This window comes from Amphiura filiformis, chromosome 7 (genome assembly GCF_039555335.1).
Source record: "Amphiura filiformis chromosome 7, Afil_fr2py, whole genome shotgun sequence".
NCBI lineage: Eukaryota > Metazoa > Echinodermata > Ophiuroidea > Amphilepidida > Amphiuridae > Amphiura > Amphiura filiformis.
Window position 1 is genome coordinate 70,714,818 of NC_092634.1, and position 27,857 is coordinate 70,742,674.

General features: G+C 37.9%; 1 protein-coding gene and 1 long non-coding RNA gene across 5 annotated transcripts in view; both read right to left on the reverse strand.

Annotated features, from left to right (window-relative positions):
- LOC140157570 (organic cation transporter protein-like) overlaps nt 1-27,471 on the reverse strand; it is a 50,643-nt gene extending 23,172 nt beyond the window's left edge. The window contains exon 1 of one of the 4 annotated variants that reach the window (XM_072180808.1): nt 27,325-27,471. The gene's annotated coding sequence lies outside the window, so the exon portion shown is untranslated. Of the gene's footprint in view, nt 1-1,070; nt 1,308-1,344; nt 1,398-27,324 lie in introns of those variants that run through there. The other 3 variants (XM_072180805.1, XM_072180807.1, XM_072180806.1) reach the window with 3 other exon arrangements.
- LOC140157569 (uncharacterized) lies at nt 11,369-17,591 on the reverse strand. Its single transcript, XR_011859708.1, has 4 exons — nt 17,180-17,591; nt 14,925-15,010; nt 13,590-13,757; nt 11,369-12,098 (listed from the first exon to the last, which is right to left on the reverse strand). It is a non-coding gene; the product is annotated as an uncharacterized lncRNA (long non-coding RNA).
- Nucleotides 27,472-27,857: the final 386 nt, after the last annotated feature.

Below are 27,857 nucleotides of genomic sequence, written 5' to 3' on the forward strand. Positions count from 1 at the left end.
AAATATAATTATGTTAAACAACACGATTGTTTAAACCCGTGGTTTAAACTTGATTCGGCATATTCATACGTGTAGGGGCAGCCTCTTGTCACACTTTCACGATATCCGACGGGTACCTATTCAAGCGCTATACGAAGCGTGCCTCTTCACACCTTTCGAAATGCTTACTAGCGTTGCCTTGTGTTGCGTTCCGTTGTCGAGTTACTTAGGCTACTATTTCCTCTTACTTAATAAAAGAAACGAAACAAGTTATATTTAAAATTCTACTAAGGATCCACCGGGGTTCGAACCAGCAACCTTTCGATCCATAGTCGAGGCAATACACACTATGCTACAAGTGGTTGTGCTAGAAAGCCGCCTATTTATTACTTATTGTATACGGAATAAAGCGCGCGCACACGGTATACTATTACTAGTATATTACCAATATCGGCTGAACCACTCGCAGGCTATGACAACATTTGACAAAGGTACCAAAATCTGAATTTTGATGATTTTTACGATAGTCCGGATGAGCAAATCTCTGAATGGGCCTTTAATAGGCATATGGCATAACATAATCCATTAATTGTCCAACTCGCCAAGGTTCTGACCATTGTGATATCAGGGATGAGACATAAGACAAGGTTACCTGCCCAAATCATAGTATAAACATTTCGTAATTGTTGATAATTCAGTTCCTGCATAAACAGGCCAGTTTACCAGGCCAACGATGGTGGACCTTTAAAATGATAGTCGGTATACCAACGTTGAACCATTAATAGTAGCCAGCCAGCCTCGGTTGTTACGCCGAAGTTGGCCAACGTCGTCGCACAAACCTTATATGATGGTAGATGCCGTCATTAATATTCAGGGTGCAAAAAATGCTACAGGTCCGAGGGCCACTTTCAAAATGGCCCGCTACCAAAACTGCTTGCCTCTATATGCATCGTTGCCCCCTACCTCTTTTCCTTCTCGGCCTGAAGCATGACGTGATCAGGAGTTTGATTCCCGGCAAACATTGGCAAAGATTAAAACCGGTGCAGCTAATTACAATCAATTTTTATTTCACGGTATCATATAATTCTTACCTGTTGCTTCTCATGGCCATGTCATGTCACAAACGGAAAAGAGCTTTACACTATGAATGCGATATCCGTGCATATGATAGTATTTTATTATAGGCCTATAGCCTATCAGTCCATAGGCCTTAAAACAGACTTCCAATAAATTGAAACTCCAGAGTTTGAGAACAAGTCTTCAAATCATCGAAATTTGTAAGTAGGCCTAGTTTATACAACCAACTCTGTGCCTGTCGACATTGTCTATAGTATACAACTAATACAAGGTTAAAATAATATTTACATGATAAATCCAGTCGTCTGTATTATTTAGCGTCGTGAGTTGTTTAGCCCGGTATAGCATTCATTTCTACATACTTACAAAGTATGATGTTTTGCATAACTTTTATTTTGCATAAAGAAACACCGCGCGATGTGTGTTGTAAGGGTGCATACTACTAAATTACTGTCCCTCATCATTTATTACACATTAGGATAATCATCCCTGAAAACAGAAACATACAGTCATGCAGCGTACACTTAAGTGTGAAACATGTGTTTGAGCCTGAGGTATACTAGTCTCAGGTTTGAACAAGAACACCAATTTATGCAGGATACACCCCATGCAGCCTACGCCTAGATACGGTAGGTCTGACTATTTACCGGTATCTTCTACCTGACCAGCATGCAAATCCCTCATAATTTAGACAACCGCAGGTCAAGGCCGTGTATGTGTTGTTCGGTATCTGGCCGGCCGCTTTAGGGGCAGAATGGACACGGTCACTGTTCTAATATTCTCTACTTTTAAAGAATAATTTATATTATATGCAGCCTAATACTTTAGGATTGTGGAGACAGATACAGATACTAGTATTGATAATTCGTTTGTTAAATACACTATCCGCTATATTTTGCCTTTTAAAATTTAAAGTTACCAATCATTGTGACATGCGCCCTTATTCACAAACACGAACTGCACGGGGTTTCCCAGCAAAACTTGTATTTTTTCATAGTGACCGTAAAGTATGTAGTTTTGCGTATGCAAAACTACATATTTTGCCGAAGTATGTAGTTTTTCATATGCAAAACTACATGCTTTTGGAAAGTATGTAATTTTGCATATGCAAAATATCATATTTTGCAAAGGTATGTGATTTTGCACGCAGCACCGGTTCACATATGGTTCAGTAGTCTCGATTCCAGGCAGCTATATGCTCCTTCGTCAGAGCATGGAAGTAAGAGACATGGAAAGCTATGGAAGCTGGTCAAATACTACATCAACGTGAGTATCATACTTGCCGCGATACTGAACAAAAGAAGTACAGGTGGAAGGGGAACAATTGAGTCAATGCATGGTCAACGTGTACCATGTCTAAAATCAAAGTTCCCGCTTAAAAATCAATAGCAGTACGAGGACGTGTACTAAGTCCTGACAATGGGCTGTGTTATATTACCGCAGTGCATGACTAGTTTTATAAACACAAACAGACTTATAAAATCCCTACAAAATTATCAGAATGCTATTAGTTTAATTTATACAATTTTATTAAAGGTATGTAATTTTGTGAAAACCTACCGATTAAATGTATATATATGCTAGATTCTCAGATAGCAGTTTTAAAACAGAAAACGAAATGAAATACAATTCATTTTACGCAGAATGTAAAATAATATCCGACTCTGGAACATTCTGGTCAACAGCAATTTCGGGCAGCCCCGGGCACACAAATAGATGCGGGATAAATTTTATAATGTAACGCATGTGCCAAGTGCGCATATCAATTTTTACGGCTAATTAGCGGTTTAGAAGTAAATGCATGATTTCCAATATTTTGAAGTTTAAGAAAATCTGTAAGTATAGGGTAGAAATCGATATTTTGATTGGATTTCTGTAATTATGGATTACAAATCTAACATCCCTGTCATTTTTTTCCGAATATAAACAACATACTTGAAACATAATCATGAAAAACACGATTTTTGCTCATAATAATAACCCTGTAAATAAACGAACTGGCAATAAAGGCGGCAAGTCTGATCCACATCAAAGACACGCTGACTACATTATTATCACAATAGCTTGATACGTACCCTCTATAGAATGTTACGTAAATAATTCAATAGGTGTTGGATCGACCAGCTTCCATGTATCTTAAGGCCTGTTCAAAGTGAATATTCGAAGGCGAATATTCGGCTTCGAATACGTTTTGGGCGTCAAAATATATGCGGCTTCGAATATAAAACTATGAACCGGAGAAAGATATATTTCTACAATTAACAGCGTTGCCCGACTGTTAACAAGTATTGCCCGTTGACCAAGGTAAGCAAAATTTAGAGAATTTCTTTAACGAAGTTAATAAAATCATAATAGGTAAACTCCATTTAACTATTGTCATGATTTAATGTCTGTATAAATGGGTCTAAATAGGAGCAGTGGCGTAACCAGTGGGGGCCGGGGGTGCAAGCTGCCCCGGACACAAAAAACCTGGAAGAAGAGTCAAAAATTGGGAAGGGGGAAAGAGAGAAAAGAGGGAAGAAAAAAGAGGGAAGAGAAAGGGGAAAGAAGAGAAAAAAGGGAAAGAAAGAGGGAAGAGAAAGGGGAAAGAAGAAAAGAAAAAGAGGGAAGAAAAGGAGAAGAGAAAAGGGAAGGGGCTCAAGGGAGAAGAGAAAAGCAGATCTATAGGCCTACTACTTTCATTGTGAAATTTGTACTCTGAAACACTGATATTTTCTAATATTCCAAAAACCAGGAGCTTCATGGCGCTCAGCCCCCTTGACCCCACCTGGGCTTTGCCCCTGGACCCCACCGACTCGAACATAAATACTAAAACTTTTGATCAGAAATTGGGAAATTTTTCAATCTTGCCCCCCGGAAGGTCAGGTCTGGTTACGCCCCTGAGAGTCAAAAAGATTTGCTTTTCGGGGCATTTACGACTTGCCTGTAACCGGCGCGGAGGTTGACCCATACCTTCTTGCAGGTTTCAACTGCAAAGCAAATCAAGAAATGAATGAGGCAATAGATAAATAAATAAATAAAAAATAAATAAATAAGTCAATAAATAAGTCAATAAATACATAAATAATTAAATATAGTATTGTCCAAAAGGCAGATTTGTAATTTACATTCTAGCTACTGACAGTTTAATTAAATAAATAAATAAATAAATAAATAAATAAATAAATAAATAAATAAATAAATAAATAAATAAATAAATAAATAAATAAATAAATAAATAAATATCATAAGATATGATTGAAGCGACGACAAATATGACAGCCCTCACAAGTGTTATATATGAGACTACCACTAACGGTGACCCACCAAATATATATCTGTCGAGTTCAACAAAATTCAACTCCCACAAATATATTTCCGGTAAATACTTTTTTCATTGGCTGATATCCACTTGAGATCGGTATCATCAAAGTAGTATTGCTCTCATTTCATGATTCATTGAGCAATCAATTTTGGCATTCGACCGAAATACGCGTCAAAAGATAAAAAGTCTCGTTCCGAACTTGTGTAGGCCTACATTGCTAGGGCCTAAGTGTGTTTTAATGCCTGATTCACAAATTATAGAAATAAACAAGAATTTTTTTAAAGAACACGCAATGATAGGGTACCAACGCTCGTGGTTTTGGTTGTTCTGCATAGTTTATGAAGATATTCATTGCAAAGCGCTATATATCCATTCCTACATTCCTACTTATTTTGCCCTCCTAATTATTAATTATAATTATGAATTTGACTGAACGCATTACATCTTTATTCCGCCCAAAATAACATCGTTTATAGGTGCCCAAAAACGTCAAGAATTCCGCCAGTGCGGAAAAGATGACAAAAATGGGTGAACCTCCGTGGCAAACGCATTTTATATCAATAACCAATGATTTACCACCCCCAGACCCTCACACATCCTCTGCCAGGGGCAGATGCATATGGGGACCTAGAACTGGGGCCAAACATTATTTATGTAAAACCGGGGTCAGAGGATGATTTAAGGAAGCCCCATCATGCACTGCAAACGTGTTATCACTAGATTTTCAACTGCCACTTTACTTTTCAAATCCCACTGAATTCTGTGCAAAAGATGTTGTTTAACATGTTTAAGAATATTGTGTGTGTGTCATTATTACTTGGTCGATTTCAGAACAAAAGTGATGTATGCATAAAGGATAATTCACACCTTCTGTAGGTAACATAAAATGTGAAATCGGCTAGCATTTTGAATGCGTTTTTATTGTAAATATATCAGTCCAAATTCAAATTTAACCATGCCCGTCAATGCAATGGGCGAGCAGTAGTGTCATGTTCACTCTCACAGCTGTGCTAACCGCAAGTCAACAAAGTGGCGTGGTGGGAAGTGCTTAAATCATCCTCTGAACCGGGGTGGAGGCATAAATCTGAATTTGGAGTTTTTTCCTGCATCAGTCGATTTAAATAGAGTTACGTTAATATGGAAACATTAACTTGTACATTTAGGTTATGTTTGTAAGCCTAAATATCATAATTTTGCATAAAACATTACTTTATACCATCACTACAGCATTGGAATGCTATTGCCTGCCAGGCATTTTCCTTTTCCTGGACGTCTTAAGGGGTTCGAAACGATGTTTCTGGAAAACAAAAACTGAATTTAGAACCATTTGAATAGATTGAATAAGTTAAGCTAAATACACTGAGCAAAATAGTTTTTGTTTGAAGGAAATCGGACGTACGGTTGTCAAGATATACATGTTTTTATTTTCTTTGTATTCTATTGTTTTTGCCAATATATTGATGAAGTTAACGCGGCTGTGTACTCTAGACATTGTTTCTTTCGCAAAATTGAGTTTTTTCGATATGTTTGTACTTTGTTATGTTTTTTATAAATACAAGGAATGAAAATCCAGATTTGTAAACTCCAACTGCAATATTTTAAGGATTTTATTTCACTATTCCACTCCTGTTTGAAATTGAAAAGGAAAGAAAATCTTTGTTGTACCAGCAAGGTACACGCGCGCAACAACGCATCGCGTTGCGTATCGCGCAATTTGTTAACGCACAAATACGCTACGCATACGCGACGCTTATCTGCATGCGCGGCGCATCTTATGGAAGCGCCACGGAAGCACTGATTTCACAAAAACCTAGTGGTCAAATGGCTCCGTTTTAGCTGATAAAATGTGAATTTTTTCAAGTTCTTTCCCCCGATTTAGACATCAAGATATGAATAGATTTCGCCCAAACTTCTCAAGGGGCTGTGGATTTACCCGATGTTTACGTAATGTAAGGTACAAAAACGAAAACTGCCGCATTCTCCTGTGAGATTCGATGAAAGTGCAAAATGTGACCACTTTAAACTTCAACGGCCATTATTTCAATGTTCATTTTCTCGGTAAAATGACGATTTAGGTACACGATAACTCAATAAATACAGCATTTATAGGTAAGGAAATATGATCATCGTAAAAAGCATGATCGACTCAAGAAACGGTTATTTCATTTTTTATATTTTGGTCTATTTCCGATTTTAGGCATCATTTTGTGCAAATAGGCGTTTGTGAATTTAAAAAGTGCAATTTGATGCCTTATATGGTCAATATCTCAAAATATAAGGCCAATATCAAAAATAAAAAAACCGTTTTTGGAATGGAGCCTCAAGATTGAGCTAAAAACAAAATAAAATATTTTGGAAAGAGTGTTTTTTGTTATGATGTACCTAACAAATATTGCCAAAAACTCACGTTTTTGTTATTTTCTTCATAATTGTTGTTTTTACCCCAAATCTGTATTTATATTAAGATTTATCGATGTCTTGCCTTCATAAAAATGTATACTTTTATATGTCTTGCGCGAATAATTACAAAGTTATTGCACTTTTACTACATGCATGTCTGAGAGTACACAGCTGCCTTAATGAGGAAAATTGGCATAATGTGCTCATGAATATTCATGTTTGCCAATATTATACCAATATCTTATGAATAAACCTTCATACTACTTTTATTTTATATGATTTTGACATGAAACTTTGCCAATGTGTTTCTATGGCCTAAAACATTAACATGTGCTTTTCCCGCCCATCTAATTTGCATATTTGCATAATTAATTAGCATTATACTTAAAGCTAATTAATTATGCAAATATGCAAATTAGATGGGCGGGAAAATCACATGTTAAAGGTTTAGGTCATAGAGACACATTGGCAAAGTTTCAGGTCAAAATTCTTAAAGGTAAAAGTAGTATGAAGGGTTATTCATAAAATATTGGGAAAATATTGGCAAAATTAATATTAATGAGCACATTTTGCCAATTTTCCTCATTAACTTCATCAATATATTGGCAAAAACAATAGAATACAAAGAATCTTTCAACAGCAATATCTCAAAAACCGTTTGTCCGATTTGGCTCAAATTTTGGAATTAAGATTATTTTGCATATCTCTCTGCAACAAGTCTATTTTAATCTCAATCAGAGCAACTTGATTTTGCCTTTCGTACCACCTTAATAGTCCCTTACTTTCATATCACATAAAAATGGGTACGCTTGTACCGCACTAATAAGGGGGCACACCACTAAATCAATGCGCCATTTGTGTAACCCTTATTAGTGAGTTCAGGTAAAATACAGAAACTATTTGAGGTATTTTGGGCTGGTCTTTAGACTTATTAATCAGAAAGAGTGGCGAATTATAGCTTAAATAAAAGTGGAAAGCCTATACATAAATTCGTCGCATAAAAAAAAGTCGCATTTTTATAATTATTGAGAAAATAGGTCCGCGAATTAAAAAATGGCAGAATCGGGTTTGCAGTCTTGAGAGCATGTCAAAATCATTGGGGATTTTTGAAATCATCGTTCGTCGAACGATATTCAGGTGACCTCAAGCCTTTCATATAAATCAATAGTATCTCGCTATCAGTTGAGCGATATTTAATCCTATTCAACTCATATTTTATTCGTTGCCGTATATATTTTGACGTCACAAAAAGTATTCGAAGCCGAATATTCGTCTTCGAATATGCACTATGAACCGACCCTTACTTCCATGGTCAGAGGCAAGCCGTCGGGAAATGGTCACGGTTTGTGTGCGGTTGACAATAGACTGGGTTGACCATCAGATCACTGTGTCAAAGCTGGTCAAAGGTAGACAAACTAGAAACATTAGACCAACTAGAAACACTGCAGGTACATGCAGCAGGCATGAAACTGCAATTTCCTAAAGAAATAAACTGAAATTCCCTCTAGCCCCACTAGCACTGTCTCCCAGGCTGAAACTGCGTGTGAAATTGAACAAAAAGTACCAAAAACAGGCTGAAATTAAATAAAGCTGCGGGCATTTTGAAAACAAAACAACAACAACAACAACAACAACCTGAATTCAGTTTTTAAAACTGAAAATTCTCATTCCTGATGTAAACGACGGATGTAATAATGAGAGCCGGTGGTGTAGATAATAGATGGCGTAGGTGGTGCTTGTGTGTATGGGGCGCCACAGCGGACATAATGAGCGGCTGTCTGTCATGTCTGTGTAGGTCTATTGGAAAAACAGTGTGGCATCCCGGGGGTGCACTCACTAAAATGGGTGACGGGGATGTGCGGCCACATTGACTCCCGTTTTTCAACTCCCTCTCACCCAATGACCCCCTTTTTGTTTTACTGACTCCCTCTAACCAAATGACCCCCTCTTTTGTTTTCCTGTCACCAAAAGACCTCTTTTTTAAAAGAATTTTGGACACATCTTAATACTAATAACGGCGTGTCCGTCCGTTCGTCCGTCCTCTGTCCGCGCGCTATCGCGTTCGCGTCCGCGCGTTTCGCGTTCACGCGGTGCAATATCGCGTGCTCACGCTGCGTTATCGCGGAGTATCAACGGGAGTGTGCGCGGAGTACAGTGCGCGCATCGGCAAAGCATTACAGTGTGACCACTGAAGTCTATTTACAACCAGAAGCCTATGCTTTCGATATACGGCGTAACCGGAAGTACTGCATAAAGTTCCACAAATAATGTTAATGAGTTCCACAAATAATGTTAATTAGATAAAGTTCCACAAATAATGTTAATGAGGAACGCTAATATGGGCATGATCGCCCGGATGTACGATCCTTATATGGGCATGTTAATTAATATTCATGATTTATACTGCAATAAAAGTGCAGTACATAGCCTGGATCTTGCCTAGTCACCTAAATCTTTATAACGTGTCCGAATACTAAATATATCTCAAATTTGGGGACTTGGGAAAGATCCATGTTTTTGCGTGTATTTCGGCATTAGGCTAAATCCGTCAGTCTCCTAACCTATACGCATAGACGTTACTAAAAAACCCTCTCATTTCTATTGGGACAAACAATAAAGACAGGGTCAGAATAAATGATATAATCGATTCTCGTAAACATATTTGTGAATCAAAGTTGATTCTCACAAACATTTGTAGTTTACACAAAAGTTGATTTGCGAGAATCAAATGATTCCCGCAAATTTATTCTGAAAGAATCAAGATTGATTCTCGCACTGTGAAACGAAATTCTGATCTGACCCTGAAAGAGCTACAAAAATCGAATCAAGTTCATTCAATATTTGTTGAGGAGATAAAGCAGTTGCTAAAAAAGTTATTAAACAAAACATGCTTGGGCTTTCAACTGGCCAGAAAATTTATCACATGCATTATTGACACTAGCATTTTTTATTTATTTAGGCCTATTTCTAATTTTCTATTAGTATGAAGCAACAATCACATGTAACCTATATTAAATGTTTAACAATTCTATGTCCAACTCAGTGGATTTGGACCTCTTTGGTTCCTGTCGCACACACATAAGTGTCCAAATTAAAGTCCAAGTGTACTGTAGGTGTAAAAAAAGTATTCAGTTTTGGGGTTTGACATACAAAATTCTGAACTTGTTGTTGGCCATAAACAGTTCAGTTTTGGGGGCACAGTCCTGTAAAAGTGGCAATTTTTGCAGAAGATGAGTTGCACTTTTTGTGCTCCACACAGCTATTGCAAAAATGAAAACACATGATATGTTCTTTTATGTAAAACTCAAATCACAAATTTATGACCTGAAAGCAAAATGGTTCAAAATTCTGTTTGATTTTTGGAAATAAAAAGTTCTTTTTAGGTACCCTTTGTTGCTAGAACCAAGATTGTCACTCTTTAAGTGAGTCAACACAAAAAGGTGAACTTGTTTATCCAATTGCAACATGGTTCGCCTCAAGTTTGGTAATGAAGTAGGCTCGTAGGTGCTTGTTTCACTATGTGCAGTATTTAACTGTGCTCGTAAAGTTAATCGCAGAGAGCGTACTAGCCGCACAAGTCCAAGCGATGCTTGTTTGCAGCGCAACCGCGAAAAAGCATTGACGTCACTACTGTACTTGAGGTGAACCAAAGTTTAGCAAGCGTTACAATTTATGTTTTGAAAATCATTTTGTAACCTGGGGTATTAAACCCCATAGGGTAGATACTAAAGATATACTAGCAATGTTTGAGAAACTCAAATAATAAAATCAACATTCAGTATCTACAATCATTAATTAGGTGATTTGCAATGAAACACACACAAGAAGCATGTATCTTTTAATTGTTTTATTTTCCCCATCAAATTAAAAGCTCATTACCAAGATTACTGATACATGTATGATAATGATTCTGACTGGATAGAGGAATATTTTGGCACACCTGTACCACCACAGTGCAATTTTACCAGTGGCTGATCCACGTTTGTGGAATATCTTACAGGTTCATAACAGGAATGCTGCTCCTCTGACAGTGGCGTAGATTTCTTTTTGACATTGGGGGGGATGGGTTGGAAAAAATTCTTGAAATATAGAGAATCCGGCACTTTTGGCAACAGAACCAGTGGCACAAATGCGCGCGAAAAATTTTGCCATTTTGAAGGTAAAATTGATGAAATAGTGCAAAAGTGGAATAAATTTGCGCATAGCACAAAAAATTGGGCTTTGGGGGCTAAAATGGCCAAATATGAGGTTAATTTGGTCAGAAACCCACATACAGGTGTGAACATTGGGGGATGATTGTATGGACCACCCCAACAAAATATTGGGGGATATATCCCCCAGGATCTACGCCTATGTCCCCTGGAATCATTCAAAACCATGGTCAAGATATATCTTTTTCCATGACATGTATAATAGCTGATAATGTTGCCTTTTTTTCTGTATTTGATCATTTCTGGTATTCTTTTGACATTTCGCTTTGAAGCTAATGGAAAAGGCGCACTATAAAAGTATAGTATTAGTTAAGTATAGCCCAGTGTGGTGTAATGAACCCCCAAAATGAGTTGGTTTGCTAACTCAATACTCCCCCAGAAAATTTCAACCCCTTAAACCAACAAAAAATTTTTTTTTCGAGCGCATTTGTACCATAAACTTCTTTTGTCGCCAAAATGTGTTGGATTCACTATCAAGACAATTTTTCCAACCTCATCCCCCCATGTCACAAAGAAATCTATGCCACTGTTCTGGGGACACATTCCATTGTAATAATTAAAACTGCAGCACCTAGAGTCGTGATTTTTGCTGGATATTATTGTGTAAAAAACAGAATTTTGAAAAATATTGAGGGAGTCCTCCTCAGCAAATGTTATAATATGGCTTTAACAATGGCGGTCCTGGACCTCCAAGCACTGGTTTATTGCTACCCCTGAGTTCATGGTTTGTTGTCCTCCAAAATACTCAGTCCCATTATCAAGTTTCCACTAGTGGTGGCAGCAAGCATGTGGCATCATGGTGGCATGCATGACTAATTTAAGGGCAGTTTTTCAAGAAGAACAGTAGCCTTGAATTTAGATGGATTTGCTTGTGTGACTGCCAAAGATTGGAGACCATCACCATTCTATGTCTTTACACAGTCCTGGAGTTCTTTCCAGGATGTGTGCTTTATACATGTAGTACAGGGAAGTAATGAATGTGCATAAAACTGTCCTGTTGGTGGCTGTCATTTCAAATTGGATGACCCCTTCTGTGTCTGATAGGTTTGATGTATAAAATTGTATACAGATCGGTACTCCTATCTCCACGGTCCTTCTAGACTTCCAGTGCAAGTTCTTGTTTTCATCTGTAAAATAAAATAATTGAAGACAGAGACAAAATTGTGATTCTTGCAGTTCCAACACAACAGTACATGTATGTACACGTAATTTTGGTTAAAGAGAGTACACACTCATTTTAGCTTTATCACATAGGCAAGCCTCTGGATGTCAATCAGTGTTCGAAATAAGCACTTATCCTCTTGTCTGTCCAAGAATTACTGGGGAGTGGGGACAACCATATTGAGCTATGTACTGGGGACTGGGGACAACCACTATATTTTACCTCCAAAATCATGATAAACTTGACATGAAATTTTGACTTTTGACTTCATGTAAATTGATTGTAATTTGTATCCTTAAGGGAAGGGGTATGAACGTTTGGACAGTATTATTGTGGGACATTAGAGCACATCAGACATATCGAATTGCATTCTGAATACGAAGAATGGCCTTCTGATAGAACAAATAATTTTGATTTTTTGAAATTCGCAATGTAATACACATTTTATGGCAAATCATTACAAATTGATATTTTTGATATTTCACAGTACTTCTCGAAGTAAACTTTATAAATCTGATGATTTCTACCTAAAGTGTATGTAGGTGGGATGAAAAGCCGATGATCAATTGAAAATTTTGACCTTTTGTATTGAAGACTCCCAGCTACATACACTTTAAGACTATATCATTAAATTTATAAAATTTACTTGAGGACTGTTATATCTCCAAAATGTGAAAAATATCAAATTTTAATAATTTGTCATAAAATTTGTATTATATCGTGAATTTCATCAAATGAAAATTATTTGATATCAGAAAGACATTCTTCGTATTAAGAATGCAATTCGATAGGTCTGATGTGCTCTCATGTCCCACAAAAAAATGCTGTCGAAACGCTCAAAACGCTCATTCCAGTTCCCTTAAGCGAGATCTTACCACTGCTAGAACATAGTATAATAATATGGTGTGATGTCCACTTGTTTAGCATGTCCACTCTTGAATATTTTTAATTAACCATTTCACTCAATTACCCAATGGTGGCAGTTCTGAATATTTTTAATTAACCATTTCACTGAGTTACCCAATGGTGGCAGTGCTTGAAATCAGGCCTCAGGTTTAGCAATTTGTGGCTACAGATTTACCACACCAAAAGACATCAAACAAAAATATGACACATTTTGGGAACAACCAAAATGTTTTGAGGACAAACAGAATTTATTCTTTAGTTATCGTTGAGATAACCTCCGTATTTTCTTTATTTCGCACACTGACGTAAATATTTGTGAGGGGGTAGAGTAAATATTTGTGTGGGTCATGATTAAACTCGCCTTGTAAAGTTGTAAACCTGCCTTTTTTTTTTAAATCATCAGTTACCTGCACACTCAAAATTGCAGAATTGTTGTTGTTTTGCACAGCTCATCTACCAACAAGGGGAATATATTTTTGGCAAGTTAAGAAAAGGCAAGTTAGTGAAAAAGCGAGTTACAGCCCACAAAGATACACAATTTGTCACATACCCCCATGGAGCTGTCCATCAAGTCACAGTCTGCAAGTTTAGTTAGGCCAATTAAAGCAATCAAGTCCCACTGGCAAGTTACGCCAAAGTAACCAAGTCCCACCGGCGAATGACGCCATAGCAATTCAAGTCCTTGGTAAGTTACGCCAAATTGATCAATCTCCATTGCCTTGAAAAAGAAGGAAGAAAAATGTTCAAATATTTGTTTAAAATTTATTAGTGTATACATTTTGTACATGTACAAGTGATACACTTCGGTGCATGAATATAGATTGTTTTTATGTATATTTTAAAAATCCAACCTTCCAAATTTTGTATCAGCAAAGTCGCAGACTAAGTCAAATTTGCAACTTTCAAGCTACCGACTGTCCACTCCAGGAAAGTGCATGCCCCAACACTAAGTTGGACTTGGCATAAGAACCTAACTCACCACTGGGACTTGCTACAATCTCAGCAGGTGGTCACTTTGAAACTTTGTAGCCTTGTAGGGGTACCTCGCTTTTCCTAACTCACCTTTTTTTAACTCGCCATGTACATTTGTATCTGTCCCTACTAATAAGACAGTGAATCAGAATCAGTGATACATTTTGAAGCTAAAAATGTTTTATATGGAAAGTGTAGTCCATAAATGTACATAATATATTTTGATTCATGCAAGACCTAAAAAATTGTTTGATTTATGTAACCCGACCGACCCTAATAATAAGCCCGACCCTAGACTTTTTTCTTATTTTTTTGCAAAATATTTTTTTTTTTAAAAAAAAATTAAATTAAAAAAAAAAAAAAAAGTTCCAAGGCCTTTATCATGCAATTAAATAGGGCCTACAGTTTAAATTGTGTGAGTAAATTTTTTTTTTTTTTTTTAAATTGCGAACTGACCTACCCTAATTTTTTTTTTTTATGTTACCCCAATCAAACAATTTTTTAGGCCTAATGTGTATATACTACTATACAATTTTGTTTGCATTTTTATTTAAAGCCATATTTGTAAAATTTTATGAAATTTGTAAAAATGCACATTTGTAATGTTTACACTGTGTTGGTCAGATCAAAATGTAATTTTTGACATAATGCCGTACGATATTCAAACTAATCAGACATTTAATTCCCCATAGAACTCCATGTTGTATGTGACAGCCAAAATAGCCAGCAGGGTTTCTTTAACTTTATCTTGTTATTTCGGCTTAAAATGGACAGACCCCATTTCTGACAGTTATTTCTAATACTATTTCCACATTTTGTGTTAAGAATAATAAAATTAAAATTTGATGTAGGTATACTTACAATGTACATTTATGGCTTTAAATCAAATTTACTGTAGTGTAGGCCTACATACCAGGTTAATTATATTCCATCCATGGTGTACTATTGTTCGTTCATTCTCCTTATCATCATAATCCAGGTTACCGTCACCGTCATGACCTAGTTTGTGAAATAAAAAAGTGAAACACTACTAGTGTTATTGTGGTTATTAATTATTACTTTTTTAGCATATTGCAGCGGATTTAAGGAAGGGCCCTGTCAACAAAATAGCCCACAGGCCCTATAGTTAGGAGTTCAAATCAGTGGCGTTCGTGTTGCTCTAGTCGGAATCTGAAAAACACTGCGCTAGTCCGAATCTGAAAAATACAGCGCCAGTCCGAAACTGAAACCATATAGCATTGTAGCCCGACACTGAGAACCACAGGACTTACTAGTCCGAATTTGAAAATACTGCATAGTCCATAGCTAGTCCAAATATTTCCCATTTTAGACCAGCGCAGTGTTTTTCATATCCAGACCAGCGCAGTGGGTTTTTTTAAGATTCAGACTAGAGCAATGCCAATGGTTTTCAGTTTTGGACTGGTGCAGTATTTTTCTTGCCATCTTGTGCAGTATACACTTTTCATATTCAGACTAGCTGCATATTGATCTAAATCTGTGCTATTCAGATTTGGGCTGGTGACATGATTTTCAGAATTTTAATAAAATACTGCACTAGTCTGAAAAACATTTGGACTAGCTACATGTTTTTTAGAATTAAATTTCGGACAGTGTCAGTGTCAGATGAGTGCAGTGATTGATCGGACTGACACCCAGCATGTACAGTACAAGGGATTAGGCAGCCAGCCATATAGGGAGTGTTTTTATGTTTTACACACCCAAATTTGTAACCATGCACCCAGTTTTAGCCCACACAAATTTTAAATTTACACAGTAGGCCTACCCAGTTTTTTTAATTTACACACCCAAACCTTCAAATCCTGCCTAAGACCCTGATTTGTGTGGTCGGAATAGCGGTGTCGTGTGTGCCATTTTTCAGCCTGGTGTGACAGTGACATGAACGAGTTGTGGCATCTGTATCTCACACGCATCCATGCGACGTCGCACGTCTTTCATGCTTTGAGCATGTGCATGTACGCCGCCAGCGCTTTAGAGCAAAAACTAGCGACTTGAAGCTGCACCCAATGAAATATGCACTGACGTCACTGCTACATCAGGGTGAAAAATGGTATAGCGGCACGTCAGACCACGTATGAACGCCCTGTACTTAAATTTTCGTCAAATTTACATTGTACATATATGCCTGCCTACTAGTACTACATTTTGTAAGCATATGCTATAGAAAAATTATTTAATTCGTGTACATCGTGGAACATACTCTTTATTGCGTGGCTATGCGTAGTAAGCTGTTGTACACAGATATACTCTGATCGGGGACTCATAACATCGTGGATTGATATAGAGCGGCGTACACACAGCTGTGCGCAGCAGTTACGCGATCTGCGCTTTGCGTCTTGCGTGAAGACGCGTGCTTTTGTGAATTTACGTGTGCGTAAGTTGGAACTTTATTGACTCGCGCAGTAACAAAAACCAAACAATTCCCGCCTATAGCTGATCATAGTATAACCTCGCTATAAATATGGACGCGTACTCGCGTAGAGTAGCACTGTACACTCGTGTATTATTTTAGCATGATTAGTTGTGAGTAACAATCGTAGTTGAATGTTCCACGATGTACACAAATAGAGGCCACGCCGTATGCCTTTCGCCATCTTGTGGGTACAAATGATCTGTGTGTTCATGCGTCGGACACTACGCGCAGGGCGCAGCTTGCCACGCAGCTGTTACCACGCAACAACGCCGTGATTTTGCTGTTTACGCATGGAGATCGAACGACCATCGCAGCGGGTACCCACAAGATGGCGGCATATGATGACGTCACGCTGACGGCCTCTATTAAATAATTTTTCTATAAATAAGATCAAATTCAAACCCATGGCATGGCATGGGCGCGAACATTTACTCCGTGTGTCGTCGCTCGGTGATTTAATAGAATGTCACAAATGTTAAACTCCAGAGTCTATGCATAACTACTGCTATCAACGACTATGAGTATGACATTGACCTGTTGGTTTACTAGTCTCAGCAATGAGCATTGACAAGCATGCAAGTGAAAAATGTAACCATGCAATCATGCATGCATGGCATGGGCATGATTGAATGATGGGTACACGGTTTAAAAATCATGTCATATGAGTTGATATGACCGTCAGTAACAGTAGATTTCCTGTCCAAATATGAGCTAAAATCCGGGCTAAACTTACTTACCCGTCAGTGACAGGAGAAGTAGCTGATGAAATCAATCAGAGATCCCGGTCAGAGAACTACAGACTACATTATCCATGACATCCGTGACACGGTTGTTGCCATTGCAGACATTGCAGTACAACCTCTCAGCTCAACTCACACTGCATTGCAGTGCACTGACCAATGCGAAAATTGCGTGTAAAATGTACACCGATTTGGAGACGGAGTTTCTTGTCCAAAATCAATTAAAATCGAAGAGCTGCGTGTGCCCAATGTAATCCAAGTGGTAAAAGTCCGCAAATGTTCACGGGTGACAAAGTACCAAGTCATAAACATCAGCTGATGTTGAGTTATTTTGGATGAAAACCCGGAAATTTCAATGTAAGCGGTGAAAATTGGTCGCCATTAATTTTTTGATCGGACGAACAAAAATGACGTCATAAGATTTCATCAAATTGCATGTACAATGTACGGCATATTGTACATGTTGCGCATGCGCATTAACAGATATTGACTGATTATCATAATTTGTGGAACTCATTATCATAATTTGTGGAACTTTATTCGAAAATGCGGTTACGCACTCGTACTATTCTTCAGTACGCACGTTAGACATCTGATTGTATTTAATATCGATGAGTGTGACTAACACTACAGGTGCATCTCATCGGACCAATAATTATAGGCCTTATTTTTAACACATAGGGTCAATACGCCTATTCTCGGTCACACGCCTATTCTCGGTCAGTTAGCGATTTGAACAACCGCTGACGATCGTTGCTTTAATTTCAGCCGTGTCTTCCGAACGAATCATTTAGCCGTACCGGTGCTGCAGGTTTTGGTGACTTTTTAATATCACGGCAGCACAGTTCACCTCAAATGATAGATTTTGAGATTGTATGGTGACCTGAAATATCGGCATTTAAAAAAAATAATGACGTCATTTAAGAGGTGATATTGTAATATAATCAGTAATGCGAAATTGTACATGCATTTTAAAGCTGTAATTTTAACAAGTTGATCCACCTGCATCGTAAATAACACCATAGCAAATGATTGGTGTTGAGTTTATGTAAATTCCCATAGAAACAGGGGTGTCCGAGAATAGGCATACGAATTCCGTTGGCATTCCTATTCTCGGTCAGTGTTCCCAAGTATGAGCTATGTTGACATTGTTGTTGCCATGTGTCCTACAAATGATCATGCATGAGCACATGAGAAGTGTTGCATTTTGCTCTGCAGGCTTAAATTAGGCCTATAGCCATTTGTCGAATGCAAATGAGCGAGGAGAAATTATTTGTGACCGCCCGCCCCTCCCCTCCTCTACCCCTTACCCCATCCCCTAACCTGTCGTATTTTCGAGCTTTTTCGGTCGGAAAAATTGGGTCAACAAGGTCACATTTCTGGCGGCAAAAATGGTTCCTGCCCTGGACCGAGAAAGGCGCTATAACTGACTTGCGCAGATTACATACACTATCTCCTCGGGCCTACACGTGCTATTAGCGCAATTTTGTCATTACTTTATATACATGTTAGCACAAATAGCACCGCTATTTTCATGGATATGCTATCTGTGCAATTGACAGTGTTATTTTTTGAGGACTTAGAAAAAAACCCATTAGGGACATTAAAAATAGCTTTAAATGTTAATTTTAGCGCAGTTATCATGGTTATGCTATTTTTGAGTTCTCCTATTACTTGGAGGGGTGTTATTAGCGCTGTTGTGCTATTCTTATGGTTAGACCTTATAGCGTGCTATTAGCGCTATGGTGCTATTCTTAAAATGGTTAGGCCTTATAGCGTGCTATTAGTGCTATTGTGCTCTGGAAATTGTTTTGGCCTTAGGCGGCATATAGCGCGTTATTATCGCAATAATGTTATTTATTATCGCAATAATAATTCTTGTACACTTGGAGGGGTGCTATTAGCGCTATTGTGCTATTCTTAAAATGACCTAGACCTTATCGCGTGCTATTAGCGCTATTGTGCTATTCTTCAAGGGGGCACAACACTAAATCCTTCCGCATTTGGTGTAACCTTGTATAGTTCCGGTTAAAACTAGCGCCTGAGCAAAATGTATCAGCCTCTCGTTGGTACTAAATTCAAGTGAATCGTGCTTGTTTTTATGGGAACAACAGAGTAGGACCTCAACATTAAAAAATCTATTCAATAAATGTTTCAAATCGATTGTGAATTAGTGACAGGCTGTCGGAATAATATCAAGGCCGGAACTGGTAAGGAGGCAAAATTGTCGGCCGTAGCGCAAAATTTTTGACTTTCATCGCTTGGATGCTAAATTGGTCAATTTGGCGCCCCTAAGGTATGTTGCCCCCCCGTAGTTACGCCACTGATCGATCTGCAGTGGTATTGATACCAAAATGAATTCATTTTCATCAGTAAAACGTGAGTTTTGGTGATTTGCATGTCCCCTACCCTTAATATTGTTATTACTTTATGTTGCTACACATGGAAATTAACCCTTTTTACACATTTTATGTCTATCTACCTGACAACTAATGGTATAATTGCTTTTAAAATAATTACTAGAAAGTTAGAACAACCAATTAGCTACATATTGATACCAAAATGAATTCATTTTCATCAGCAAAACTTGAGTTTTTCGTGATTTGTATGTCCCCTACCCCTTAATATTGTCATATTTTATGCTGTTAGATATGGAATATTAACATATTTCTCATATATTATGTTTAACTACCTGACAACTAATGGTTTAAATGCTTTTAAAATAATGCTAGAAAATGAGAACAATCAAATAGCTACATATTGATACCAAAATGAATTCATTTTCATCCGCAAAACTTGAGTTTTGGTGATTTCAATGTCCCCTATCCCTTAATATTGTCATATTTTACGCTGTTAGACATGTAATATTAACATTTTCGTATATTTTATGTCTATCTAGCTGACAACTAATGGTTTAATTGCTTTTAAAATAATAATAGAAAGTTGAAACTATCTATTAGCTACATATTGTTACCAAAATGAATTCATTTTCATCAGTAAGACCTGTGTTTTGGTGATTTGTATGTCCCCCTACCCCTTAATATTGTCATATTTTACGCTTCTACACTTGAAAAATTGATATTTTTTAAAAATTTTTAAGTTTATACAGCTAACAACTAATGGTCATTTTGCTTTAAAAGATTACAAGAACCAAATAGCTGTGTATTGATGCCAAAATGAATAAATTATAATGAATAAACATCGAGTTATGTTGAATTGTACGTCCCCTACCCCTGCATATTGTCATATTTTACACTGTTACACATTGGAAAATTAACATTTGTTCACACTTTATGTAGACCTGATGGTTTTTCTGTTAAAAATAATACTGGAAAGTTAAAACAATCAATTAGCTACATGTTGATACCAAAATGAATTCATTATTATGAGTAAAGGTTGAGTTATGGTGGTTTTATTTCCCTAACCCTTAATAATACCATATTTGACATGGTTATACATGAAAAATTAACCTTTTCTCACATTTTATGTCTATCTACCTGACAAATAATGTTTGTTTTGCTTTAAAATAATACTAAAACATTTGAACAATCAATTAGCTACATATTAATTCCAAAATGAATTCATTATCATGAGTTGAAGTTGAGTTATGATGGTTTATATTTCCCTACCCCTTAATATTGTTACACACGCTGCTACATGTGGAAAAGTAACTATTTTTTACATTTTCAGTCTATTTTCCTGACAAGCAGTGGTTGATCTCACCCCGCACATATAAATATTCAAAATATTATATGAATGGTAACTTACCAAACAAATTTTGTTAATGGAACTTATATAGTTCAGCTGAGTGACATATTTTAATATGTTGGGGTGTTTTACGTGTCTTAAAAGACACGTAAAACACCCCAACCCCGAACCCTATACACACCCACCCCCACCCCCACACCCCACCTACCCCAAACCTACACAACACAAACCAACATGCACGCAAACATGCACTTATATAAATATTTGAACCACAACATCACTGTTTGCCTAGACATGCTAGATATGCTTGACATTAAAAACAAAATTAAAAAATGGAGCTTAATTAATTTTGAAAATAGAAATTGGCACAATAGTAAAATTTGAAGCCAGTGCCATAAAAACACCCACCCTACGCATTGTTGTGAAAAATCTGATTTTCCACTAGTGTATGGACTGGCCACTTCCAATCATGATCTAATGAAACCTAGGTTTGCTTTCAAATAATACTAGAAAGTTAGAACAATCAATTAGCTACATAGTCATACCAAAATAAATTCATTATTATAAGTAAAAGTTGAGTTATGGGGATTTATATCTCCCCTACCCCTTAATTTTGCCCTATTTTTGTGATTTTATGTGATTATACGTCCATATATAAAAGGACCTGTAAAAAAGTGTTACCACAATTTGAGACCACTGCCTACCTAGCAGTGATCTAGAGGGTCCATACTAACTACCTATGGTGTCAAACCTTGTATGTAGTGGGGGTGAACGAACTCCTTATTTAGGGCCCTGTGTGATCTTGCTCCTGGACTAGTCGGGCGTGCCGCCGCATTCCGCTGTGCGCTCCCACAAAATAGGACCACCTCGGACCCCGATCGGATGGTACGAAAATTTTGCCAAAAACCGTTTTGAAAGGATCGCTCCTTGTCAATATATCTGAGAATACTGCACGCGTATTTTTATTATGCGTTTAAGTTATCAAAACCGCATCATACCGATCAACCAGGCTTCCAAAGAGAATGACCGAGAATAGGTATAGAAAAACTATACGGTGACCGAGAATAGGAGTTTAGTGACCGAGAATAGGCGTTGTCGTCAACTTTGACCTTTTGACCTTGTACTTCCAATACAAGTTCAATGGAAGATGTCATGCAGGGTATGTTAAACCGGATGTTGTGGGGAATACACGTTCCCATATAGCTAACTTTTATAATCATTTACGCAAGAAATAGAGCGGGTTGTTTCTTAAGTGACCGAGAATCGGCGTATTTACCCTATTTCAATACTGAACACGTGCACACACCAAACACGTGCATATAGGCCTATTTCAGAAGAACATGACTATTTCCGGAATCCTCCAGAATGGTTAACATAAAAATTATCCGTTGTGGTAAGGCCTATAACCTTTTTTGCGTTCACGTTTCTCGCGATTGATTTCATTATTTTAGTAACGGCCTATCCACGTCCAGATACTAATTTCGGTTTCTCTAAATGTGGTAACAGGGCTAGGAAGAGGCGAATTCCAGATTATGGGTAGGCCTACCGAACTACTGTTCTAAAACAAACAGAGTTGATTAAGTTGTGTCAAGTTGGGTCTTGATCATTGAGAGACGCATTTCATAGTAGTTTAAAAAGTCAGGGCAGGTATATGGGTAACGGGTTTGGGTAATTAGAAATAAGCCTATCACGAGAAGCGCCCGACCCGAGAACCGCGAAATCTAGTTTCTGATAATCTCTCACCGAATGAGCCAATTGTTTTCATTATTTTTCTTCAGATTTTTCAAAACATTTAAAATGATGACTTTTTGAAAATTTTGTGTCAACTTTCATATTTTGACCCAATTTTTTCCCCAGTCTCACGAAAAGACCCCTTTTTTAGTAAGAATTTCCACAGTCTCACGGAAAGGCCCCCTTTTTTAGGACCCTTCTCACCGAAAGACCCCCTTTTTTGGTGTCTATAGGCTCTCACCGAAAGACCCTAGTATCAATTACTGTCCGCACATCCCCGTCTTTATTTAACTTCATATAAGTAAACCAGCTGTTTATCATGTTTATGGGCCTACTTCTATCGAGCTGCAGCTAGGTAAAAAAATGTCAATTATAACATTTAAATGAAAACCTACCCTTCTAAATAAATCCATTTTACAAAGATGGTAATTATATAAAATTGTAGACACTGTCACATGTGTGCATTTTATGCAATTTTGCAGGTTTTTCTTCGATTTACATTCACATTTTTTAAACATAATACCTATAGGCTAACGTTGCATTAGTAATTTGGTGATCCTAGCATCCTCTAATTTATGACATTTTGCAATAGATATCCACGAAAAAAGCTTATCCTAAAATTTCAGTTGATTCAGATTTTGCATTTGTGAATTATGCATGATAGGGGGGCTACTGCCCCATGTGTTGAATTACGTACACCAGAACACCAGAACGTAATTCAAATTTGGCGATATTTTTGCTAAACAATCTGCGAGAAAGTTTTTGTACATAAACATCATGTAGCCAAAGGTTTCCAGTGGTAAAAATATCTGATTTTTTTTTTTATAGAAAAGTGGGGGCGGGGATGAAGCTGTGGATCACGAAATGCCCTTCAAATGAACTTTTATCCAGCTGTATGTAGCTAAGTACAAATAATCAATTAAAAGGATTTATATTTTAAATGAAACCTACCCTTCTAAATAACAATTTCTTTTCTGATTACTTTTTATCAAATTGATATGTTCGTGAACCAGGTGTGTACTTTCATCAAGCTACAAGTCAAATGGATTTGTATCACTATGGACCACAATAGCCTCATCCCAACGGCATAGTTCAATAACCTCAACTAAACACTCATAGTGCAAAATTTGACCTCAAGTTGCAGACTATGAGTTTTTGTACCCACATTTTCAAAGGTCATTCAATGAATGTACAAATGTATTGGGGATAAAGAACTGTGCCCTGATAGATGAACATGTTGTGGATCCTAGTGTATTTTAAATGACATGAATGAAAGCATTCTAAATAACTCCAAGCAACAGGCATAGGTAAAACAGCCTGAAAAGGGGGGGTGATGTTTCAAACAGCTTAGGGGAGGGTCTTTATTTTAAGCCGCTCATCCTCCTCCTGAGCATTTTGACCATCGGTTGAAAAATGAGATGGTGCGGCCAACAAACTTAGAAGGGGGCGGTTGAGCACTGAGCAGGTTTATCCTATACAGTGACCGGCTAGAAAGAGGTATTCGTCAAGGCTGTCCAATATCGGCCTTGTTCTTCATTGAAATACAGCTATTTATATTGGCATATGTGTCTGCTAAATTTAAGGTTTGGTGGCTCTGAAAAGAGCCGTTCACTGAAGACTTTCCCTTGTCAACAGCGAACAAGCAGACCTCGCCAATCTGCTATCTAAGGGTTGATGGCTATGAAAAGAGCCGTTCACTAAGGACTGCCCCTTGTCAACAGAAAACAAGCAGACCTCGCCTATCTGCTAAATTGAAGGTTTGATAGCTCTGAAAAGAGTCTTTATAGAGCCGTTCACTGATGACTGCCCCGTTGTCAACAGAGAACAACCAGACCTCGCCTATCTGCTAAATTTGATGGCTCTGACGATTTGGTGGCTCTGAAAAGAGCCGTTGACCGAGGGACTAGGCCTACCCCTTGTCAACAGAAAACAAGCGCAGCACCCAGACGTAGGCCTACCCCCACTTTCAAATTCGTTCCGACTATAGACTCGCTTTACACGCCGTAGGCCTACCTTAGGACTGGCTCACGCCATGGGAAAATACACTTAGCAGCTCAAAACGTTATCCTCTGATTAAACGGGTACCCGCATCACATCAGTGTTGGTTCAATGTAATGACCCATCAGGGATCAGTTTATTATGCATAAAAATATGAGGCCATTCAAAAGCCACCTTAAAACACATTTTATTGAAATGACTATGCAAGAGCTGGAGCTGGACTCCTATAAAATTGTATGTTATTGTTGATGAAATATGTGTAGGCACAGGCCTAATGTGTAAATTATTATAAATGTGCAATATTTAATATTTATGTTTTGAGTTCACTTGTCTCGGTGGGTTGGAGGGGTCACACCCCTCGGGTGATATAGTGTTCGCGCTCCTGGCTCCTCCTGGCTAGCCTACCGGGACAATCTAATATAGGCCTAAGTTATTTTATGACATGCTTTGTAGGCCCTATGTGTATTTTTGATGTATTTTTAGCCAGTTAGGCCTATGTAAATAAATAAATAATCCCGGTAAATAATAAATAAATAAAAAGACTGGATTTGGCGAAATAATTCAAGGTGGTCCGTCTATAAATCGCGGTCTATTCAAACTCGTGGGAAATTGAAAGTCATGCTATATGCTAGTTCCGACTAGCTCATTACCTCTTGGCCTACTATTAAAAGTCTGGCTCGTCGTCACGCCGTTTTGTCTGTCTATGGGATTTGCGCAGGTCAGATATTTGAAAAATTTCTTCAAAATTCGATCAACGGTAGGCCTACATAAAATTGGTACCCACCTTATTGTGCTTGCTAATTTAAGACTCGGTTGAAACCAAATTAAGGATCGCATGCATTTTAGTGTCCAAAAAGGCAAAATTATCGTCAAAATTCTACCGAATTCTGCACCCTTGCGAAGGGTGCAGAATTCAAATCGGGAATAAAAGTACCCGATCTTTGCAATCAAAAACACAAAATTACAACTTTGAACCTACTATTGACAAAAGACAAGTTGCCAAACAATATAGAACTGAGAACAAGTTGATGTCAACTTGTCAAAAGAAATGTGCTCCAGTGTTCGAAATATGCCTCAAAAAGTTACAGGCTAGCCGGGCTTGACCTTAAAAAGTTACCGGCCAGCCGGGCCGGCAACTAGATGCCAGTCAGAAAAGTTACCGGCCAGGCCAAAAAGTTACAGGCCAATGGCCGGCTGACCGGCCCTATTTCGAACGCTGATGTTAGACAGTTGCCTTTTGTATCTCTTTCCTTGTTGGAAAGGTATAACGTTGTGGAGATAGGAACATGTACGACCATCCGGGACCTACTCTGCCATGTTTGGCTGAGTAACGCTACGTTGAACACGGTCTTTTGTGCCTATGTAAATTATCCTCTGACAGGTATTGTGTTGAGAAATGACCTAACGACTTTCACGTGCTTGGAATTGTACCATTGACATTTATCAAATTTTGACGTTCGGACAACGATCGGATCTTTCTATATATGCAGATCATATTCGTTAGCCTGATATCTGGCCTTTAAACTTACCAATATTCTTCAGAAACTTGGTCATACTTCTTTACGGTATGAAATAGACGACATTTGTGTGATATTGGCAATGTCAAAGTTTACGATAATTTGGACTATTCTACTTTACGGGGGAGTCCGAAAATGAACTTTGGCAGGGGCTGAAATGCATTTTTTACTAGCGCAATCTCTGTTTGTAACTAAAGCATTTGGAGTTCCAAGACAATCCAGCGTGTATTTTTTATTCCAACGGGCGGCCGGCCGGTCGGACATGCGTGAGTTATTCTCGTTTTATACAGGTGTTTTACGTTTCATGTTAATTTACTATTCCTAGTCCACTACTCCGTCATTTATCCACCCCACAAGTAAAATGGACATGACGACCCCGAGATGTGGCGAGGTCATAATTGAAGACCGAATTAAAACGACTAGTTTGCGTCTGACGTCAGGGCAAAGGCGCGACGTGATTGGTTACTGACCTGCGCAGTACGGCATTTTTGGTCTGGTTGACAGGACGTCATACGCAAACTAGTCTTTTCAATTCGGTCTTCAATTATAGGGAAGATTTCGCATCAGGTCAAGAGGTCAAATGATGCCAATGATGTAAATAACGGAAGAACTGAACAATTCCCTCCAAGTAAATGCAAGCGTTTTCATGGCAAATCAACAGGGATCGTCGAATTGAAGGTAACACAAATGGGTACAATATGTTGGTCAATATTGAGGTTCATTTAAATAGGTAGGGAAAGTGTGCATAAATATGAAAAATATGTTTTTTCAAATGGAATTTTACAGCTCTTGCGGTGACCCACGAACACAATGAAAAGGTCAATTTTCATCATTTATTTGTTCTGTTGCGTTCAACCATCTCCAACAATTTTTTCAATGTAAGTGCCTCTGGCCCTAGTGGAAGTAAAAACGGATACTATGGCCAGAGTTCTAGGGCTAGCTGATGTGCTCCCCAAACATGTGGTCAGTATAGGCAAAATAATTCCCAATCAAACGCGTGGTAAACTGAGTCTGAACAGTGAAAGTGAGTATTAATACCGGCCAGTTACTTCCGACCGGGCTTCCGACCCGGGCTTCCGACGGGCCATAGGGCCTACATATCATGTATCCGGACTATTACTATCTAAAGCGTACTACTAACTTTTTACTACTAAATACTAGAAGCTACACCCGTATAGGCCTACTTACGTGAACGTTGTTCAGAACATTTCAGTATTGAGAGAGTATAAATCTGTATAACCTCGCTTTTGATAGGCCTACCAATCTGCAGCTGCAGTGTGTCAGGAGCTAGCGCAGCCAAGCATGCGGCTGCCTAGTGGTGAAATACCCGTGAGTATCATAATGTTGAGATTTGGCTCTGCAGTTTGTTTGCATTCCGAGTGTGAACTTTGAACTCCTGTTATTGAATACCGGTAGATCTGGTCAACTATCACAAGTAGAAAAGTGCTTTAGGGACGCACCATTAGATATTATCGGGGGGGCTAGGGAGTTTTTTGAAAAAAAAAGTTTTGCCTCACTGATGAGTAAAAAAAAAAAATTTGCCTCACTGATGAGTAAAAAAAAAAATTTGCCTCATTGATGAGCAAAAAGAAAAAAAAAAATTCCCCTACCCAGCTCTGTATAAGGCCAATGAAAGTTAATTCCGAGTTTATCGTCCCCTTTTTTCCCAGGTTGATGAGGTGACTTTTTTTTTTTTTTCATTATTTCAACAGATTTCATTA